This window comes from Triturus cristatus, chromosome 12 (assembly GCF_964204655.1).
Source record: "Triturus cristatus chromosome 12, aTriCri1.1, whole genome shotgun sequence".
Lineage (NCBI taxonomy): Eukaryota > Metazoa > Chordata > Amphibia > Caudata > Salamandridae > Triturus > Triturus cristatus.
In genome coordinates, this window is record NC_140595.1 from 720,240,606 (window position 1) to 720,256,582 (window position 15,977).

Consider the following 15,977-nt stretch of genomic DNA (forward strand, 5'->3'; position numbering starts at 1 on the left):
AAACAATGTTTTTTTCATCATGCACGTTCTGTCCTAAAAACAAAAATTGCATGAGTATATCTCTGGATCTGTAAAAGGATACGCTTGCATGCAAACTCAAATGTGGTACTCAATTTTTTGGACCCTGTTGCACTCTGTTTTTGCGCTGCTTTTAGTCTACGACCCATATTACAGAAGTCTACCATCTCTAAGTATTTGTGACTCCTTTGTAAGTACCTTATCTTTAATCCTTGAAGAGCTCTATAATAAATGGGTCCGTCAAAGATTGCTTGAATGGAAGATAAAAGAAGGCCCACTTGTCTCAACAAATGCCGTAGAGAAACCTGATGTTTTACTCACGTAATCCTCAGTTAATTTTTGTTAGACATGGCATCCTTAAGGTGGCCTACCAGCAACCTTTTTGCTTTTCACCTCACGTTTTGCTCTATCTTTATGTTGGCCTTAGGACTCTAATCACTTTATCACTACTGTGAGAAAGTGGCTCTGTATATACTGTTCCCAAAAAGGTACAGTGTGCACAGAGTCCTCAGAGCCCAGAGGTTTGACAGAGGCTAAAGTTTGATATAACCTTACTCTCTAAAGTGGTAGCTTGCTCGAGCAGTAAGGCAGTATCCGAGGACAGTGTAAAGCATTTGTTGTACACACTCAGTCAGCAAATGGTCTCACACACTCAAGAACTGAACTCTAGGCCAATGGTTTGTATAAAAAATATATTGTTGTTTTATTTTAGAACCAACAATAGGTATCAAAATATACTTTCTCAGAATAAGATGCTTTAGTTAAAAACTTTGCAATAGGCAATTGACTTTTGCAGGTAATAGTTACAGTTTAATGCAATAGGAAACACAATTTCAAATACAATAATACATTGAGCTCAATGGGAATTTTAAGTTATATGCAATTAATTACTTCCAGGATTACTTTTCTAAATCCAGGACTGGATCCTAGATTCAGTCCTGGGACAGTTCTTGGAAACAAGTGAGTAAATTTGTTTTAGTAACTGTTGTGATTTTCAAGCAATATTTTGCTATTTTAAAAGTTGACACTTCGAAATTTTTCTGATCAAATTACCAATGTTATCCTATGGAAGGAAATTCACTTAGCAGGTAGGTGGGGTTATGGTTACTTTTTCTATGTCAGTGTTGGATCCTAGATCCAGCACTACTGTACCACCTGTAAGCAGTTGAGAAACTGCGTTTAAGTTATACAAGCGATTTTTAAGGAATATTTATAAGTTTGCAAAATCGACACTTAGAAGAAATTTTACAGAAAAACAGTCAATAGTTTCCTATGGAAGAAAATTCAAGTTACGGGTAAAGTACATTCTCGTTACTTTGGTAATTCAGTGCTGGGCTCCTAGGCTCAGTACTGGGACATCTATCTAAAACAGGTAAGCAATTACGTTTTCACAATTGGTACGATTTTTAAAGAATATTTGTAAGTTTCAAAAATCGACACTTAGAAACTTTGTCAGCAAAAAGCAAGCAATGATATCCTATGGAAGAAAATTCGAGTTACTGGTAAGTACGGTTAAAATTACTTTTCAGGGTCAGTACTGAGCTACAAGATGCAGCACTGAGGTCTCTCCTGATAACAGGTGAGTAAATCAGAATTCGTTGTTCGGCTGATTTTAGATGAATATTTTAAAGTTCCAAAACTCCACACTTAGAAGAATTTCCAAGTGAAACCAGTCAATGTTAGCCTATGGAAGAGAAGTGAGTTATCGGCTTTTAGGTAAGTACTCGACTGGCAGAGTTATGGTTCTGAGCATAGACTCAAGGGTCTCCCAGGGGAGTCCCAGTCTACTTGCCAAGCCCTAAACTCCCCTTTTATTACATATAATTTACCCCTAAGGTAGGCCCTAGGTAGTCCTAGGTGCATGATGCTATGCAAGTAAAAGATAAGATATGTACTTTGGTGGTTTGCATGTCCTGTAAGTACCAGTCTATTTCATTTTTCACTACTGTGAGGTCTACCTCTTTCATAGGTTAGCATTGGGTATTCCCCTATACTTTTTATTTGGGAATTCCATATCGGAGAGGAGTAGCTTTATTTATTTATTGAAAATCCTACTTACTGGTGAGGTTGGATTTAACTTTCCTATTTTAGAAATGCCACTTTTAGAGAGTGAACATTTCTCTGCACTTACTGCTCTATTTACCTGAAACCAGGCCCCAATACACGTCTGGATTGGGCTGGGTGACAGCAACATTTGTGCCTTCCCTGTAGAGAGCCACAACACAGGTTACGCAACTGCACCTGGGGGGTGAGCTCCGCTCCCCCTCCACCCACAATAGGTTCAAGAACCATAATTTATGTAAGTAAATACATTATAGCTACAGCTTATAATCATGTTAAATTAAATATTTTGTTGTTAGATGGTTTAAATATTTAAACCTCTGGTACATTTGGTAATTCTGTAAAAGCAGAACCCAACTGCCGTAACATTGCCAACCACAATGCCGTAATTTGGATTCGAACCAAGGTTGCTGCGGCCACAACGCAGAGTACTAACCACTATACGATCACGGCGAGCTACATGGGGTCAATGCCATACACTAACATGGAGAATTTATAATTTGGAACACTCAGGGCTGCTCCTGTGATAGGCTGGATGTATTCATTCCTTCCTCATTCCTCATACAGAGGCTGCGTCTCCTCAGTGGTTGTTAGGCTGAAACCGTTTCCTGGCCGCCTGCTTGTGAACTGCCAGGAGTCAAAGATAACACATTACACTTGCGGGCCTGTGATGGGACACCAATGCAGAGAAACCCACTTGGCACAGACCTTCTAGTCTGTCTATTAGACCTGCATCTTCCCTGCACCTTTCATGCCATTTGTATGTGAAGAAAGAAAGAGTTAAGGAGTGATCCATCCACACTTTTATAGGGAGGATGCCGCCGTGAGCTCCTCCCAGCTAATCACACGAACAGCAGTAAAGTAATATAAATACACAGTTGAGGGCGAGCTGCAAGGTCATGTTTTTGAGTAATTATTGAAACTGACCTCAGTGGCTCATTAGCAGAGCTGCGGCTAATGACTGGTTCCAAATCATGATGAAGCAAGCACCATGGCTCGTAGGGGACCCACAACACGCTTTTCTTAGCTCACTGAATTAAAGTATAAACTTCCGCCGTGTGTGAGTGGTAAAGGCTTGTTAATATGGTTCCTTTTCCAATTCAAGTCTGACAACAAGAGGCAGAAACCACGTGGCTTCGAAAGCTCTGGATTTTAGCCACCAACCACAGAGAAAGAGAGAACTGGCAGTATGAGAGTTGGAGAAAACAGGAGCGGGATCAAGGAGCTCAAATTAGATTAATGGCGCGTAAATAGAGAGCGTAAAGGAACAGTTACACAGCTAAGAAAAGGGAAAGAAAGACTAAGGAAAAAAACACAGAAAGAGCCTGTAGAGGAAATTCTCTTCCTGGGACAGCAGATTAAGAGAAATTACATAGGGAGAGGTTAAGCATGTAACATGGGGGAGAATAAAAAAGAAAATGCAGTTTTATGAAGTGTGTTTGCCAAATCCAGCCAGCACTTTTGTTCTATTTCTCTCTTTGCATCTTTTATTGGTAAAGTAAGTTTCAAGTGCATGCGCAGGTATGATTGAGAGAGCAATGGTATAATAATTTGAAGCGTTTACACCAGTGCTAAAGTAGGAAGAGAGGTGTAGCAAAGACATGAAAGAGGTAGCGATAATAAATATGTGGAGAGGCAATAGTGACACAAAAATAAGCCACCTATTTATAAAACTGAAATTGAAGAAATACTAAAGGTTAACTTCTGAAATTGTAGCCGATAATAACAAGATTCTCGTTGTTGGCAGGATTCGAACCTGCTTGGGGAGACCCCAATGGATTTCAAGTCCATCGCCTTAACCACTCGGCCACAACAACTTACTGTAAGCTGCATGCAAATATTTTGTTTGAAAGTATTCAAGTTGTCCCACATCAAAGTACTGATATTCTGCAATGCGCTTTTTAAAAACAATGTTTTTTTCATCATGCACGTTCTGTCCTAAAAACAAAAATTGCATGAGTATATCTCTGGATCTGTAAAAGGATACGCTTGCATGCAAACTCTCATGTGGCACTCAATTTTTTGGACCCTGTTGCACTCTGTTTTTGCGCTGCTTTTAGTCTACGACCCATATTACAGAAGTCTACCATCTCTGAGTATTTGTGACTCCTTTGTAAGTACCTTATCTTTAATCCTTGAAGAGCTCTATAATAAATGGGTCCGTCAAAGATTGCTTGAATGAAAGATAAAAGAAGGCCCACTTGTCTCACCAAATGCCGTAGAGAAACCTGATGTTTTACTCACGTAATCCTCAGTTCATTTTTGTTAGACATGGCATCCTTAAGGTGGCCTACCAGCAGCCTTTTTGCTTTTCACCTCACGTTTTGCTCTATCTTTATGTTGGCCTTAGGACTCTAATCACTTTATCACTACTGTGAGAAAGTGGCTCTGTATATACTGTTCCCAAATAGGTACAGTGTGCACAGAGTCCTCAGTGCCCAGAGGTTTGGCAGAGGCTAAAGTTTGATATAACCTTACTCTCTAAAGTGGTAGCTTGCTCAAGCAGTAAGGCAGTATCCGAGGACAGTGTAAAGCATTTGTTGTACACACACAGTCAGCAAATGGTCTCACACACTCAAGAACTGAACTCTAGGCCAATGGTTTGTATAAAAAATATATTGTTGTTTTATTTTAGAACCAACAATAGGTATCAAAATATACTTTCTCAGAATAAGATGCTTTCGTTAAATACTTTGCAATAGGCAATTGACTTTTGCAGGTAATAGTTACAGTTTATTGCAATAGGAAACACAATTTCAAATACAATAATACGTTGAGCTCAATGGGAATTTTAAGTTATATGCAATTCATTACTTTCAGGATTACTTTTCTAAATCCAGGACTGGATCCTAGATTCAGTCCTGGGACAGTTCTTGCAAACAAGTGAGTAAATTCGTTTTAGTAACTGTTGTGATTTTCAAGCAATATTTTGCTATTTTAAAAGTTGACACTTAGACATTTTTTCTGATCAAATTACCAATGTTATCCTATGGAAGGAAATTCACTTAGCAGGTAGGTGGGGTTATGGTTACTTTTTCTATGTCAGTGTTGGATCCTAGATCCAGCACTACTGTACCACCTGTAAGCAGTTGAGAAACTGCGTTTAAGTTATACAAGCGATTTTTAAGGAATATTTATAAGTTTGCAAAATCGACACTTAGAAGAAATTTTACAGAAAAACAGTCAATGGTTTCCTATGGAAGAAAATTCAAGTTACGGGTAAAGTACGTTCTCGTCTATCTAAAACAGGTAAGCAATTACGTTTTCACAATTGGTACGATTTTTAAAGAATATTTGTAAGTTTCAAAAATCGACACTTAGAAACTTTGTCAGCAAAAAGCAAGCAATGATATCCTATGGAAGAAAATTCGAGTTACTGGTAAGTACGGTTAAAATTACTTTTCAGGGTCAGTACTGAGCTACAAGATGCAGCACTGAGGTCTCTCCTGATAACAGGGGAGTAAATCAGAATTCGTTGTTCGGCTGATTTTAGATGAATATTTTAAAGTTCCAAAACTCCACACTTAGAAGAATTTCCAAGTGAAACCAGTCAATGTTAGCCTATGAAAGAGAAGTGAGTTATCGGCTTTTAGGTAAGTACTCGACTGGCAGAGTTATGGTTCTGGGCATAGACTCAGGGGTCTCCCAGGGGAGTCCCAGTCTACTTGCCAAGCCCTAAACTCCCCTTTTATTACATATAATTTACCCCTAAGGTAGGCCCTAGGTAGTACTGGGTCCATGATGCTATGCAAGTAAAAGAAAGGATATGTACTTTGGTGGTTCGCATGTCCTGTAAGTACCAAACAGTCTATTTCATTTTTCACTACTGTGAGGTCTACCTCTCTCATAGGTTAGCATTGGGTATTCCCCTATACTTTTTATTTGGTAATTCCATATCGGAGAGGAGTAGCTTTATTTATTTATTGAAAATCCTACTTACTGGTGAGGTTGGATTTAACTTTACTATTTTAGAAATGCCACTTTTAGAGAGTGAACATTTCTCTGCACTTACTGCTGTATTTACCTGAAACCTGGCCCCAATACACGTCTGGATTGGGCTGGGTGACAGCAACATTTGTGCCTTCCCTGTAGAGAGCCACAACACAGGTTACTCAACTGCACCTGGGGGGTGAGCTCCGCTCCCCCTCCACCCCCAATAGGTTCAAGAACGATAATTTATGTAAGTAAATACATTATAGCTACAGCTTATAATCATGTTAAATTAAATAATTTGTTGTTAGATGGTTTAAATATTTAAACCTCTGGTACATTTGGTAATTCTGTAAAAGCAGAACCCAACTGCCGTAACATTGCCAACCACAATGCTGTAACTTGGTTTCGAACCAAGGTTGCTGCGGCCACAACGCAGAGTACTAACCACTATACGATCACAGCGAGCTACATGGGGTCAATGCCATACACTAACATGGAGAATTTATAATTTGGAACACTCAGGGCTGCTCCTGTGATAGGCTGGATGTATTCATTGCTTCCTCATTCCTCATACAGAGGCTGCGTCTCCTCAGTGGTTGATAGGCTGAAACCGTTTCCTGGCCGCCTGCTTGTGAACTGCCAGGAGTCAAAGATAACACATTACACTTGCGGGCCTGTGATGGGACACCAATGCAGAGAAACCCACTTGGCACAGACCTTCTAGTCTGTCTATTAGACCTGCATCTTCCCTGCACCTTTCATGCCATTTGTATGTGAAGAAAGAAAGAGTTAAGGAGTGATCCATCCACACTTTTATAGGGAGGATGCCGCCGTGAGCTCCTCCCAGCTAATCACACGAACAGCAGTAAAGTAATATAAATACACAGTTGAGGGCGGGCTGCAAGGTCATGTTTTTGAGTAATTATTGAAACTGACCTCAGTGGCTCATTAGCAGAGCTGCGGCTAATGACTGGTTCCAAATCATGATGAAGCAAGCACCATGGCTCGTAGGGGACCCACAACACGCTTTTCTTAGCTCACTGAATTAAAGTATAAACTTCCGCCGTGTGTGAGTGGTAAAGGCTTGTTAATATGGTTCCTTTTCCAATTCAAGTCTGACAACAAGAGGCAGAAACCACGTGGCTTCGAAAGCTCTGGATTGTAGCCACCAACCACAGAGAAAGAGAGAACTGGCAGTATGAGAGTTGGAGAAAACAGGAGCGGGAGCAAGGAGCTCAAATGAGATTAATGGCGCGTAAATAGAGAGCGTAAAGGAACAGTTACACAGCTAGGAAAAGGGAAAGAAAGACTAAGGAAAAAAACACAGAAAGAGCCTGTAGATGAAATTCTCTTCCTGGGACAGCAGATTAAGAGAAATTACATAGGGAGAGGTTAAGCATGTAACACGGGGGAGAATAAAAAAGAAAATGCAGTTTTATGAAGTGTGTTTGCCAAATCCAGCCAGCACTTTTGTTCTATTTCTCTCTTTGCACCTTTTATTGGTAAAGTAAGTTTCAAGTGCATGTGCAGGTATGATTGAGAGAGCAATGGTATAATAATTTGAAGCGTTTACACCAGTGCTAAAGTAGGAAGAGAGATGTAGCAAAGACATGAAAGAGGTAGCGATAATAAATATGTGGAGAGGCAATAGTGACACAAAAATAAGCCACCTATTTATAAAACTGAAATTGAAGAAATACTAAAGGTTAACTTCTGAAATTGTAGCCGATAATAACAAGATTTTCGTTGTTGGCGTGATTCGAACCTGCGCGGGGAGACCCCAAAGGATTTCAAGTCCATCGCCTTAGCCACTCGGCCACAACAACTTACTGTAAGCTGCATGCAAATATTTTGTTTGAAAGTATTCAAGTTGTCCCACATCAAAGTACTGATATTCTGCAATGCGCTTTTTAAAAACAATGTTTTTTTCATCATGCACGTTCTGTCCTAAAAACAAAAATTGCATGAGTATATCTCTGGATCTGTAAAAGGATACGCTTGCATGCAAACTCTCATGTGGCACTCAATTTTTTGGACCCTGTTGCACTCTGTTTTTGCGCTGCTTTTAGTCTACGACCCATATTACAGAAGTCTACCATCTCTGAGTATTTGTGACTCCTTTGTAAGTACCTTATCTTTAATCCTTGAAGAGCTCTATAATAAATGGGTCCGTCAAAGATTGCTTGAATGAAAGATAAAAGAAGGCCCACTTGTCTCACCAAATGCCGTAGAGAAACCTGATGTTTTACTCACGTAATCCTCAGTTCATTTTTGTTAGACATGGCATCCTTAAGGTGGCCTACCAGCAGCCTTTTTGCTTTTCACCTCACGTTTTGCTCTATCTTTATGTTGGCCTTAGGACTCTAATCACTTTATCACTACTGTGAGAAAGTGGCTCTGTATATACTGTTCCCAAATAGGTACAGTGTGCACAGAGTCCTCAGTGCCCAGAGGTTTGGCAGAGGCTAAAGTTTGATATACCCTTACTCTCTAAAGTGGTAGCTTGCTCGAGCAGTAAGGCAGTATCCGAGGACAGTGTAAAGCATTTGTTGTACACACACAGTCAGCAAATGGTCTCACACACTCAAGAACTGAACTCTAGGCCAATGGTTTGTATAAAAAATATATTGTTGTTTTATTTTAGAACCAACAATAGGTATCAAAATATACTTTCTCAGAATAAGATGCTTTCGTTAAATACTTTGCAATAGGCAATTGACTTTTGCAGGTAATAGTTACAGTTTATTGCAATAGGAAACACAATTTCAAATACAATAATACGTTGAGCTCAATGGGAATTTTAAGTTATATGCAATTCATTACTTTCAGGATTACTTTTCTAAATCCAGGACTGGATCCTAGATTCAGTCCTGGGACAGTTCTTGCAAACAAGTGAGTAAATTCGTTTTAGTAACTGTTGTGATTTTCAAGCAATATTTTGCTATTTTAAAAGTTGACACTTAGACATTTTTTCTGATCAAATTACCAATGTTATCCTATGGAAGGAAATTCACTTAGCAGGTAGGTGGGGTTATGGTTACTTTTTCTATGTCAGTGTTGGATCCTAGATCCAGCACTACTGTACCACCTGTAAGCAGTTGAGAAACTGCGTTTAAGTTATACAAGCGATTTTTAAGGAATATTTATAAGTTTGCAAAATCGACACTTAGAAGATATTTTACAGAAAAACAGTCAATGGTTTCCTATGGAAGAAAATTCAAGTTACGGGTAAAGTACGTTCTCGTCTATCTAAAACAGGTAAGCAATTACGTTTTCACAATTGGTACGATTTTTAAAGAATATTTGTAAGTTTCAAAAATCGACACTTAGAAACTTTGTCAGCAAAAAGCAAGCAATGATATCCTATGGAAGAAAATTCGAGTTACTGGTAAGTACGGTTAAAATTACTTTTCAGGGTCAGTACTGAGCTACAAGATGCAGCACTGAGGTCTCTCCTGATAACAGGGGAGTAAATCAGAATTCGTTGTTCGGCTGATTTTAGATGAATATTTTAAAGTTCCAAAACTCCACACTTAGAAGAATTTCCAAGTGAAACCAGTCAATGTTAGCCTATGAAAGAGAAGTGAGTTATCGGCTTTTAGGTAAGTACTCGACTGGCAGAGTTATGGTTCTGGGCATAGACTCAGGGGTCTCCCAGGGGAGTCCCAGTCTACTTGCCAAGCCCTAAACTCCCCTTTTATTACATATAATTTACCCCTAAGGTAGGCCCTAGGTAGTACTGGGTCCATGATGCTATGCAAGTAAAAGAAAGGATATGTACTTTGGTGGTTCGCATGGCCTGTAAGTACCAAACAGTCTATTTCATTTTTCACTACTGTGAGGTCTACCTCTCTCATAGGTTAGCATTGGGTATTCCCCTATACTTTTTATTTGGTAATTCCATATCGGAGAGGAGTAGCTTTATTTATTTATTGAAAATCCTACTTACTGGTGAGGTTGGATTTAACTTTACTATTTTAGAAATGCCACTTTTAGAGAGTGAACATTTCTCTGCACTTACTGCTCTATTTACCTGAAACCTGGCCCCAATACACGTCTGGATTGGGCTGGGTGACAGCAACATTTGTGCCTTCCCTGTAGAGAGCCACAACACAGGTTACTCAACTGCCCCTGGGGGGTGAGCTCCGCTCCCCCTCCACCCCCAATAGGTTCAAGAACGATAATTTATGTAAGTAAATACATTATAGCTACAGCTTATAATCATGTTAAATTAAATAATTTGTTGTTAGATGGTTTAAATATTTAAACCTCTGGTACATTTGGTAATTCTGTAAAAGCAGAACCCAACTGCCGTAACATTGCCAACCACAATGCCGTAACTTGGATTCGAACCAAGGTTGCTGCGGCCACAACGCAGAGTACTAACCACTATACGCTCACAGCGAGCTACATGGGCTCAATGCCATACACTAACATGGAGAATTTATAATTTGGAACACTCAGGGCTGCTCCTGTGATAGGCTGGATGTATTCATTGCTTCCTCATTCCTCATACAGAGGCTGCGTCTCCTCAGTGGTTGATAGGCTGAAACCGTTTCCTGGCCGCCTGCTTGTGAACTGCCAGGAGTCCAAGATAACACATTACACTTGCGGGACTGTGATGGGACACCAATGCAGAGAAACCCACTTGGCACAGACCTTCTAGTCTGTCTATTAGACCTGCATCTTCCCTGCACCTTTCAAGCCATTTGTATGTGAAGCAAGAAAGAGTTAAGGAGTGATCCATCCACACTTTTATAGGGAGGATGCCGCCGTGAGCTCCTCCCAGCTAATCACTCGAACAGCAGTAAAGTAATATAAATACACAGTTGAGGGCGGGCTGCAAGGTCATGTTTTTGAGTAATTATTGAAACTGACCTCAGTGGCTCATTAGCAGAGCTGCGGCTAATGACTGGTTCCAAATCATGATGAAGCAAGCACCATGGCTCGTAGGGGACCCACAACACGCTTTTCTTAGCTCACTGAATTAAAGTATAAACTTCCGCCGTGTGTGAGTGGTAAAGGCTTGTTAATATGGTTCCTTTTCCAATTCAAGTCTGACAACAAGAGGCAGAAACCACGTGGCTTCGAAAGCTCTGGATTGTAGCCACCAACCACAGAGAAAGAGAGAACTGGCAGTATGAGAGTTGGAGAAAACAGGAGCGGGAGCAAGGAGCTCAAATGAGATTAATGGCGCGTAAATAGAGAGCGTAAAGGAACAGTTACACAGCTAGGAAAAGGGAAAGAAAGACTAAGGAAAAAAACACAGAAAGAGCCTGTAGATGAAATTCTCTTCCTGGGACAGCAGATTAAGAGAAATTACATAGGGAGAGGTTAAGCATGTAACACGGGGGAGAATAAAAAAGAAAATGCAGTTTTATGAAGTGTGTTTGCCAAATCCAGCCAGCACTTTTGTTCTATTTCTCTCTTTGCACCTTTTATTGGTAAAGTAAGTTTCAAGTGCATGCGCAGGTATGATTGAGAGAGCAATGGTATAATAATTTGAAGCGTTTACACCAGTGCTAAAGTAGGAAGAGAGATGTAGCAAAGACATGAAAGAGGTAGCGATAATAAATATGTGGAGAGGCAATAGTGACACAAAAATAAGCCACCTATTTATAAAACTGAAATTGAAGAAATACTAAAGGTTAACTTCTGAAATTGTAGCCGATAATAACAAGATTCTCGTTGTTGGCGTGATTCAAACCTGCGCGGGGAGACCCCAAAGGATTTCAAGTCCATCGCCTTAACCACTCGGCCACAACAACTTACTGTAAGCTGCATGCAAATATTTTGTTTGAAAGTATTCAAGTTGTCCCACATCAAAGTACTGATATTCTGCAATGCGCTTTTTAAAAACAATGTTTTTTTCATCATGCACGTTCTGTCCTAAAAACAAAAATTGCATGAGTATATCTCTGGATCTGTAAAAGGATACGCTTGCATGCAAACTCTCATGTGGCACTCAATTTTTTGGACCCTGTTGCACTCTGTTTTTGCGCTGCTTTTAGTCTATGACCCATATTACAGAAGTCTACCATCTCTGAGTATTTGTGACTCCTTTGTAAGTACCTTATCTTTAATCCTTGAAGATCTCTATAATAAATGGGTCCGTCAAAGATTGCTTGAATGGAAGATAAAAGAAGGCCCACTTGTCTCACCAAATGCCGTAGAGAAACCTGATGTTTTACTCAAGTAATCCTCAGTTCATTTTTGTTAGACATGGCATCCTTAAGGTGGCCTACCAGCAACCTTTTTGCTTTTCACCTCACGTTTTGCTCTATCTTTATGTTGGCCTTAGGACTCTAATCACTTTATCACTACTGTGAGAAAGTGGCTCTTTATATACTGTTCCCAAATAGGTACAGTGTGCACAGAGTCCTCAGTGCCCAGAGGTTTGACAGAGGCTAAAGTTTGATATAACCTTACTCTCTAAAGTGGTAGCTTGCTCGAGCAGTAAGGCAGTATCCGAGGACAGTGTAAAGCATTTGTTGTAGACACTCAGTCAGCAAATGGTCTCACACACTCAAGAACTGAACTCTAGGCCAATGGTTTGTATAAAAAATATATTGTTGTTTTATTTTAGAACCAACAATAGGTATCAAAATATACTTTCTCAGAATAAGATGCTTTAGTTAAATACTTTGCAATAGGCAATTGACTTTTGCAGGTAATAGTTACAGTTTATTGCAATAGGAAACACAATTTCAAATACAATAATACATTGAGCTCAATGGGAATTTTAAGTTATATGCAATTAATTACTTTCAGGATTACTTTTCTAAATCCAGGACTGGATCCTAGATTCAGTCCTGGGACAGTTCTTGGAAACAAGTGAGTAAATTCGTTTTAGTAACTGTTGTGATTTTCAAGCAATATTTTGCTATTTTAAAAGTTGACACTTAGAAATTTTTTCTGATCAAATTACCAATGTTATCCTATGGAAGGAAATTCACTTAGCAGGTAGGTGGAGTTATGGTTACTTTTTCTATGTCAGTGTTGGATCCTAGATCCAGCACTACTGTACCACCTGTAAGCAGTTGAGAAACTGCGTTTAAGTTATACAAGCGATTTTTAAGGAATATTTATAAGTTTGCAAAATCGACACGTAGAAGAAATTTTACAGAAAAACAGTCAATGGTTTCCTATGGAAGTAAATTCAAGTTACGGGTAAAGTACGTTCTCGTTACTTTGATAATTCAGTGCTGGGCTCCTAGGCTCAGTGCTGGGACATCTATCTAAAACAGGTGAGCAATTTCGTTTTCACAATTGGTACGATTTTTAAAGAATATTTGTAAGTTTCAAAAATCGACACTTAGAAACTTTGTCAGCAAAAAGCAAGCAATGATATCCTATGGAAGAAAATTCGAGTTACTGGTAAGTACGGTTAAAATTACTTTTCAGGGTCAGTACTGAGCTACAAGATGCAGCACTGAGGTCTCTCCTGATAACAGGTGAGTAAATCAGAATTCGTTGTTCGGCTGATTTTAGATGAATATTTTAAAGTTCCAAAACTCCACACTTAGAAGAAATTCCAAGTGGAACCAGTCAATGTTAGCCTATGGAAGAGAAGTGAGTTATCGGCTTTTAGGTAAGTACTCGACTGGCAGAGTTATGGTTCTGGGCATAGACTCAAGGGTCTCCCAGGGGAGTCCCAGTCTACTTGCCAAGCCCTAAACTCCCCTTTTATTACATATAATTTACCCCTAAGGTAGGCCCTAGGTAGTCCTAGGTGCATGATGCTATGCAAGTATAAGATAAGATATGTACTTTGGTGGTTCGCATGTCCTGTAAGTACCAAACAGTCTATTTCATTTTTCACTACTGTGAGGTCTACCTCTCTCATAGGTTAGCATTGGGTATTCCCCTATACTTTTTATTTGGAAATTCCATATCGGAGAGGAGTAGCTTTATTTATTTATTGAAAATCCTACTTACTGGTGAGGTTGGATTTAACTTTACTATTTTAGAAATGCCCCTTTTAGAGAGTGAACATTTCTCTGCACTTACTGCTCTATTTACCTGAAACCTGGCCCCAATACACGTTTGGATTGGGCTGGGTGACAGCAACATTTGTGCCTTCCCTGTAGAGAGCCACAACACATGTTACTCAACTGCACCTGGGGGGTGAGCTCCTCTCCCCCTCCACCCCCAATAGGTTCAAGAACGATAATTTATGTAAGTAAATACATTATAGCTACAGCTTATAATCATGTTAAATTAAATAATTTGTTGTTAGATGGTTTAAATATTTAAACCTCTGGTACATTTGGTAATTCTGTAAAAGCAGAACCCAACTGCTGTAACATTGCCAACCACAATGCCGTGACTTGGATTCGAACCAAGTTTGCTGCGGCCACAACGCAGAGTACTAACCACTACACGATCACAGCAAGCTACATGGGCTCAATGACATACACTAACATGGAGAATTTATAATTTGGAACACTCAGGGCTGCTCCTGTGATAGGCATGATGTATTCATTGCTTCCTCATTCCTCATACAGAGGCTGCGTCTCCTCAGTGGTTGATAGGCTGAAACCGTTTCCTGGCCGCCTGCTTGTGAACTGCCAGGAGTCAAAGATAACACATTACACTTGCGGGCCTGTGATGGGACACCAATGCAGAGAAACCCACTTGGCACAGACCTTCTATTCTGTCTATTAGACCTGCATCTTGCCTGCACCTTTCAAGCCATTTGTATGTGAAGCAAGAAAGAGTTAAGGAGTGATCCATCTACACTTTTATAGGGAGGATGCCGCCGTGAGCTCCTCCAAGCTAATCACACGAACAGCAGTAAAGTAATATAAATACACAGTTGAGGGCGGGCTGCAAGGTCATGTTTTTGAGTAATTATTGAAACTGACCTCAGTGGCTCATTAGCAGAGCTGCGCCTAATGACTGGTTCCAAATCATGATGAAGCAAGCACCATGGCTCGTAGGGGACCCACAACACGCTTTTCTTAGCTCACTGAATTAAAGTATAAACTTCCGCCGTGTGTGAGTGGTAAAGGCTTGTTAATATGGTTCCTTTTCCAATTCAAGTCTGACAACAAGAGGCAGAAACCACGTGGCTTCGAAAGCTCTGGATTTAAGCCACCAACCACAGAGAAAGAGAGAACTGGCAGTATGAGAGTTGGAGAAAACAGGAGCGTGAGCAAGGAGCTCAAATGAGATTAATGGCGCGTAAATAGAGAGCGTAAAGGAACAGTTACACAGCTAAGAAAAGGGAAAGAAAGACTAAGGAAAAAAACACAGAAAGAGCCTGTAGAGGAAATTCTCTTCCTGGGACAGCAGATTAAGAGAAATTACATAGGGAGAGGTTAACCATGTAACACGGGGGAGAATAAAAAAGAAAATGCAGTTTTATGAAGTGTGTTTGCCAAATCCAGCCAGCACTTTTGTTCTATTTCTCTCTTTGCATCTTTTATTGGTAAAGTAAGTTTCAAGTGCATGCGCAGGTATGATTGAGAGAGCAATGGTATAATAATTTGAAGTGTTTACACCAGTGCTAAAGTAGGAAGAGAGGTGTAGCAAAGACATGAAAGAGGTAGCGATAATAAATATGTGGAGGCAATAGTGACACAAAAATAAGCCACCTATTTATAAAACTGAAATTGAAGAAATACTAAAGGTTAACTTCTGAAATTGTAGCCGATAATAACAAGATTCTCGTTGGTTGCAGGATTCGAACCTGCGCGGGGAGACCCCAATGGATTTCATGTCCATCGCCTTAACCACTCGGCCACAACAACTGACCATAAGCTACATGCAAATATTTTGTTTGAAAGTATTCAAGTTGTCCCACATCAAAGTACTGATATTCTGCAATGCGCTTTTTAAAAACAATGTTTTTTTCATCATGCATGTTCTGTCCTAAAAACAAAAATTGCATGATTATATCTGTGGATCTGTAAAAGGATACGCTTGCATGCAAACTCTCATGTGGCACTCAATTTTTTGGA

At 39.8% G+C, this 15,977-nt stretch overlaps 4 non-coding genes across 4 annotated transcripts; all 4 read right to left on the reverse strand.

Moving 5' to 3' along the window:
* Positions 1-3,814: 3,814 nt before the first annotated feature.
* Positions 3,815-3,896, reverse strand: TRNAS-UGA (transfer RNA serine (anticodon UGA)). The gene has a single exon. It is a non-coding gene; the product is annotated as a tRNA-Ser (tRNA).
* Positions 3,897-7,756: 3,860 nt separating this feature from the next.
* On the reverse strand, positions 7,757-7,838 carry TRNAS-UGA (transfer RNA serine (anticodon UGA)). Its single transcript has one exon. It is a non-coding gene; the product is annotated as a tRNA-Ser (tRNA).
* Positions 7,839-11,698: 3,860 nt separating this feature from the next.
* Positions 11,699-11,780, reverse strand: TRNAS-UGA (transfer RNA serine (anticodon UGA)). Its single transcript has one exon. It is a non-coding gene; the product is annotated as a tRNA-Ser (tRNA).
* A 3,905-nt stretch (positions 11,781-15,685) lies between these two features.
* On the reverse strand, positions 15,686-15,767 carry TRNAS-UGA (transfer RNA serine (anticodon UGA)). Its single transcript has one exon. It is a non-coding gene; the product is annotated as a tRNA-Ser (tRNA).
* Positions 15,768-15,977: the final 210 nt, after the last annotated feature.